This window comes from Pristiophorus japonicus, chromosome 23 (assembly GCF_044704955.1).
Source record: "Pristiophorus japonicus isolate sPriJap1 chromosome 23, sPriJap1.hap1, whole genome shotgun sequence".
NCBI lineage: Eukaryota > Metazoa > Chordata > Chondrichthyes > Pristiophoridae > Pristiophorus > Pristiophorus japonicus.
In genome coordinates, this window is record NC_091999.1 from 17,298,104 (window position 1) to 17,304,375 (window position 6,272).

General features: G+C 43.9%; 1 non-coding gene across 1 annotated transcript; it reads left to right on the plus strand.

Annotated features, from left to right (window-relative positions):
• Positions 1–4,328: 4,328 nt before the first annotated feature.
• trnaf-aaa (transfer RNA phenylalanine (anticodon AAA)) lies at positions 4,329–4,410 on the plus strand. The gene has a single exon. It is a non-coding gene; the product is annotated as a tRNA-Phe (tRNA).
• Positions 4,411–6,272: the final 1,862 nt, after the last annotated feature.

Sequence of the window (6,272 nt, forward strand, 5' to 3'; positions counted from 1 at the left end):
TGCTCAGTGTTACCCGAATGCCTTCTGTTGAATCTGTAACTCTGTCACACTCTCAACTGACAAAGACATGGGATCGTGAAATGTATCTGTGCCTCACACTCTCTGTCTTTAGAGAGCCCTGTCTATCTTTATGTGTTTGAGTCTCTGTCAATCTCTGACTCACTCTGTCTGAGGATCGACAAGCTGAATTCAGGGAGCTCGGAGTTAAATTAAAAAGTAGGACCTCAAAGGTCGCAAACTCAGGATTGCTACCAGTGCTACCTGCTAGTGCGAGCAGGAATCGCAGGATAGCTCAGATGAATACGTGGCTTGAAATGTGGTGCAGATGGGAGGGATTCAAGTTCCTGGGACTTTGGAAAGGGTTCTGGGGGAGGTGGGACCAGAACTAAATCGGACGGTCTGCACCTGGGCAGGACCAGAAACAATGTCCAAGGGGGAGTATTTGCTAGCGTTGTTGGGGAGGATTTAAAGTAATATGGCAGGGCGACAGGAGACAGAGGGAAGTAGAATGGGCGCAGAACGAAAGATTAAAAGTAGAGGTGGAGGGCAGAGAAACCCACAGCAAAAATCAAATAGGGCCACTTTACAGCAAAATTCTAAAGGGTCAAAATGTATTAAAATAACAAGCCTGAAGGCTCTGTGCTTCATTGCGAGAAGTATTCGTAATAAGGCGGATGAATTAACTGCACGAGCAGCAATTAGTGAATATGATATAATTGGCATGACGGAGACATAGCTCCAGGGTGACCAAGGCTGGGAATTCAACATTCAGGAAGCATGGACAGAAATGAAAAGTTGGTGGGGTAGCGTTGCTGGTTAAAGGGGAAAATAAGGCAATAGTAAGGAACGACATTAGCTTGGATGATGTGGAACATTTATGGGTGGTGCTGCGGAATACCAAAGGGAAGAAAACGCTAGAGGAGTTGTGTACAGATCAGCAAACAGTAGTAGTGAGGTTGGGGACAGCATCAAACAAGAAATAAGGGATGCGTGCCATAAAGATACAGCAGTTATCAAGGACGACCTTACTCTACATGTAGATTGGGCTAACCAAACAGGAAGCAATACGGTGGAGGAGGATTTCCTCGAACGTATTAGGGATGGTTATCTCGACCAATATGTCGAGGGACCATCTTGAGGGCTGGCCATCCTCGACTGGGTGGTGTGCAATGAGAAAGGACAAATTAGCAATCTTGTTGTGCGAGGCCGCTTGGAAAGAGTGACCATAATAAGGTAGAATTCTTTATTAAGGTGGCGAGTGATACACTTAATTCAGAGACTTGGGTCCTGAACTTAAGCAAAAGTAACTTTGATGGTATGAGACGTGAATTGGCTAGAATAGACTGGCGAATGATACTTAAAGGGTTGAAGGTAGATAGGCCATGGCACACATTTAAAAATCACATAGACGAACTTCAACAATTGTATTTCCCTGTCTGGAGTAAAAATAAAACGGGGAAGGTGGCTCAACCGTAGCTAACAAGGGAAATTAAGGATAGTGTTAAATGCAAGGAAGAGGCATATCAATTGGCCACAAAAAGCCACAACCTGATGACTGGTAGACATTTAGAATTCAGAAGAGGAGGACAAAGGGTTAAATGAGGAGGGGGAAAATAGATTATGAGAGGAAGCTTGTTGGAAACATAATAAAGTTCTATAGATATGTGAAGACAAAAAGATTAGAAAAGACAAACGTAGGTTCCTTGCAATCAGATTCAGGTGAATTTATAATGGGGAACAAAGAAATGGTAGACCAGTTGAACAATTACTTTGGTTCTGTCTTCACGAAGGAAGACACGCATAACCTTCCAGAAATACGAGGGCACCGAGGATCTAGCGAGAAGGAGGAACTGAAGGAAATCCTTATCAGTCAGGTAATTGTGTTAGGGAAATTGATGGGATTGAAGACCGATAAATCCCCGGGGCCTGATAGTCTGCATTGGAAAGTACTTAAGGAAGTGTCCCTAGAAATAGCGGATTTATTGGTGATCATTGTCCAACAGTCCATGGACTCTAGATCAGTTAGTATGGACTGGAGATTAGTTAATGAAACACCACATTTTAAAAAAGGAGGGAGATAGAAAACGGATAATTATAGACCGGTTAGCTTGACATCAGTAGTGGGGAAAATGTAGGAATCAATTATTAAAGATGAAATAGCAGTGCATTTGGAAAGCAGTGACAGGATAGGTCCAAACTGCATGAATTTATGAAAGGGAAATCAAGCTTGCCAAATCTTCTGGAATTTATTGAGGATGTAACTAGTATAGTGGATAAGGGGAACCAGTGGATGTGGTGTATCTGGACTTTCAAAAGGCTTTCAACAAGGTCCCACACACGTATTGGTGTGCAAAATTAAAGCACATGGTATTGGGGTTAATGTACTGACGTGGATAGAGAACTGGTTGGCAGACAGGAAGCAGAGAGTCGGGATAAACGGGTCCTTTTCAGAAAAGCAGGCAGTGACTAGTGGGGTGCCACAGGGCTCAGTGCTGGGACCCCAGCTATTTACAATATACATTAATGATTTAGATGAAGGAATTGAGTGTAATATCTTCAAGTTTGCAGATGATACAAACAGGGTGGCGGCGTGAGCTGTGAGGAGGACGCTAAGAGGCTGCAGGGTGGCTTGGACAGGTTAGGTGAGTGGGCGAAGGCATGGCAGATGCAATATAATGTGGATAATTGTGAGGTTATCCACTTTGGTGGCAAAAACACGAAGGCAGAATGTTATCTGTATGGCGGCAGATTAGGAAAAGGAGAGGTGCAATGGGAGCTGCGTGTCGTGGTACATCAGTCATTGAAAGTTGACATGCAGTTACAGCAGGTGGTGAAGAAGGCAAATGGTATGTTGGCCTTTATAGCTAGGGGTTTTGGGTATAGGAGTACGGAGGTCTTACTGCAGTTGTACAGGGCCTTTGTGAGACCTCACCTGGAATATTGTGTTCAGTTTTGGTATCGTAAACTGAAGAAGGACTTTCTTGCTATTGAGGGAGTGCAGCGAAGTTTCACCACACTGATTCCAGGGATGACAGGACTGACATATGAGGAGAGACTGGATCGACTGTGCTTGAAGTCACTGGAGTTTAGAAGCATGAGAGGGGATCTCATAGAAACATAAAAAATTCTGACGGGACTTGACAGGTTAGATGCAGCAAGAACGTTCCCGATGTTGGGGAAGTCCAGAATTAGGGGACACAGTCGAAGGATAAGGGGCAGGCCATTTAGGACCGAGATGAGGAGAAACTTCTTCACTCAGAGAGTTGTTAACCTGTGGAATTCCCTATCGCAGAGAGTTGTTGATGCCAGTTCATTGGCTATATTCAAGAGGGAGTTAGATATGGCCATTAAGGCTAAAGGAATCAAGAGGTATGGAGAGAAAGCAGGAAAGGCGTACTGAGCTGAATGATCAGCCATGATCTTATTGAATGGAGGTGCAGACTCGAAACCCGAATGGCCTACTCCTGCACCTATTTTCTATGTTTCTCTGTTTGTCCCTATCTCTCAATTTGACTCTTACTTTCTCACGGTGTCAAAGTTCTGCTCCAATGGGATTCGCTCAGTCTCCCTGTCTATTTGGCTCTCTCTTTTCCATCATCCCTCTATGTCTGACTGTCTCTCTCTTTCCCATCGTCTCTCTCTATCTGTCTATGTCTCTGCCTGCCTGTCTTTCTTTGCCGTGTCTCTAACCTGCTGAGTATTTCCATCATTTTCTCTTTTAGTCTGGATCTCTCTTTCTCGATCTGTCCCTCTCCTTGTCACTATCTTTATCATTATCATTCTCTCACTCTTTTCCTCTCTCTCTTACTAGATCACACACACACATCTCTGTATATGTATGTATTTGAGTCTTTTTCTCACTTAGTCTGCCTCTCCTTCTCAGTCTCACACTTTCTGTCTCTCGTTGTCTCTATCTAGCTGTCTGTCTCTCCCTGTTTGTCGGTTTGTCTCTGTCTCTCAATGTGTCTGTCGACTTCTCATGGTATCCAGTTCTGTTCACAGCTCGATTCCTGCTCTGACAGTGATGGTACCCGTCAGTTCCTCGTTAGTATAGTGGTGAGTATCTCTGCCTGTTACGCTGGAGACCGGGGTCCAATTCCCGACGGGGCGGCAGTTGTTTCAAAATGTTGAATTTTACTTCTGTTTCTTGGTAGAGATACATATTAAAAATTCCAGAGCAATATAGAACTGTAAAAATACAGGTAGAGGAGTTTGCCTGTTCCAGACTTTTAGCAAACGGAGACTTTTTCAGGATTCTTTGGCCGTCTGCTGCACCGAGATGGATGAGTGAGTTTTTTCTTAGTAACGTTGCACAAAGTAGCGACACAGTAGTCGTGGCCGAGTGGTTAAGGCGATGGACTAAAAATCCATTGGGTTATTCCCATGCTGGTTCGAATCCTGCCGACTCCGATTCTCAGCATTTTTCATTCCAGTTCTCTACCAAACTGATCCTGAGATTGATGGAATAACGTCCCACACCTTTCAACACTGACATTTTTTTCTCGTTTTTATTAATCTGCAATATTCACGATACATCCGTATAAAAAAATCGCAAAAATCAGTCAAAGTTGCTACAGTGATTCAGCCTGACGATCCCTCGAGATGACGAAGGCATCTGTGCATGCTGTTGGTGCGTGCAAATTTTTGGGTATGTGTGTGTGTGTGTCTGTCTATCTCTATATATGTCTCTGTGTATGTGCAACTGTCTATGGAAATCATCACCATGAATTTGCTATGTCCTGGAACTTATAAAAAAGGCTTGCGGAAAATAATACGGTTGTGAACTTTTGTATCGGCTTTGGTTCAGTGGCAGCATCCTCGATTGAATCAGGAGTTTGTGTGGTCAAGTCGCACTCCTGAGACTTGAGCATATCATCTTGGCTAACACTCAAGTGCAGCACTTGGGGAATTTTGCAATGTTGAAGCTGTTGACTTTCGAATGAAATTTTAAATTGAAGCTCCATCTGCACCCTCGGGTCAATATGAAAGGTCCCAGAGCATGACTCGAATCAGAATAGGAGAGTTGCCCCCGTGTCAATATTACTAAAAATGTTCGTAAATGCTCACTAAAAGCCGATGTGCATGCATTTGTATGTGGGATTGGGGTTGAAGCCCAGATTCTCATAGAGATCGTTTCGAGGCTCGCACAGGACCAGGATAGCCGAGTGGCTGAGGTGTTGGCCTTACAAATCAATGGGGTTTTTTCCCGCGTGGGTTCGTACCCCACTCCTGATATCTCTTTAATTTAACACATATTTCCTCCCATTCTGATCAGTAGTGCCCGATTTTCATCGGTTGAATCAACGATTTTCTGTAACTGTGTGACACTCTGAACCGATAATGAAATGAAATTTTGAAATATATCTGTGTCGCTCGGTCTCTGCCTCTCTCTCTCTTCAGAGAGCTGTATCTGTGTTTGTATGTTTGAGTCTTTATCTCTCTCAGTCTGACTCACTCTGTCTGTCCCTGTTTCTCCGTTTGTCTCTGTCTCTGAATCTGGCTCTTTCTCACGGTGTCCACGTCTGTTCCAATGGCATTCTCTCAGACACTTTGTCTGACTGGCTCTCTCTTTGCCATCATTTCGGTTTGTCCATGTCTTTGCCTGTCTCTGTTAGTTCCTGCCTCTAACCTGAAAAGTATTTCCATCATTTTCTGTTTTAGTCTCTATCTCTCTCTCTCTATCTGTCTCTCTCCTTGTCACTGTCTTTATCATTGTCTTTCTCTCACTCTTTCCCTCTCTCTCTTAATAGATCACACACATACATCTCTATATATCTATGTGTTTGAATCTTTTGCTCACTCAGTCTGCCTCTTCTTCTCAATCTCACACTTTCTGTCTCTCGTTGTCTCGATCTCGCTGTCTGTCTCTCCCTGGTTGTCGGTTTGTATCTGTCTCTCAATGTGTCTGTCGACTTCTCATGGTGTCCAGTTCTGTTCACAGCTCGATTCCTGCTCTGATAGAACTCATGCTCATTAGTATCGTGGTGAGTATCCTCGCCTGTTCCGCCGGAGACCGTGGTTCTACTTCCCGACGCGGTGGCAGCATTTACAAAATGTAGAATTGTACTTCTGTTTCTTGGTGTTGATTCATGTTAAAAAGTTCCAGAGCAATACAGAACAGTACAAATACAGGAAGAGGAGATTGCCTCTTCCAGATTTTTAGCAAACGGAGACTTTTTCCGGATTCTGTGGCCGTCTGCTGCACAGAGATGGATGACTGAGTTTTATGTGAGTACCATTTAATGATGCAGCGAGCTAGTAGTCGAGTGGGT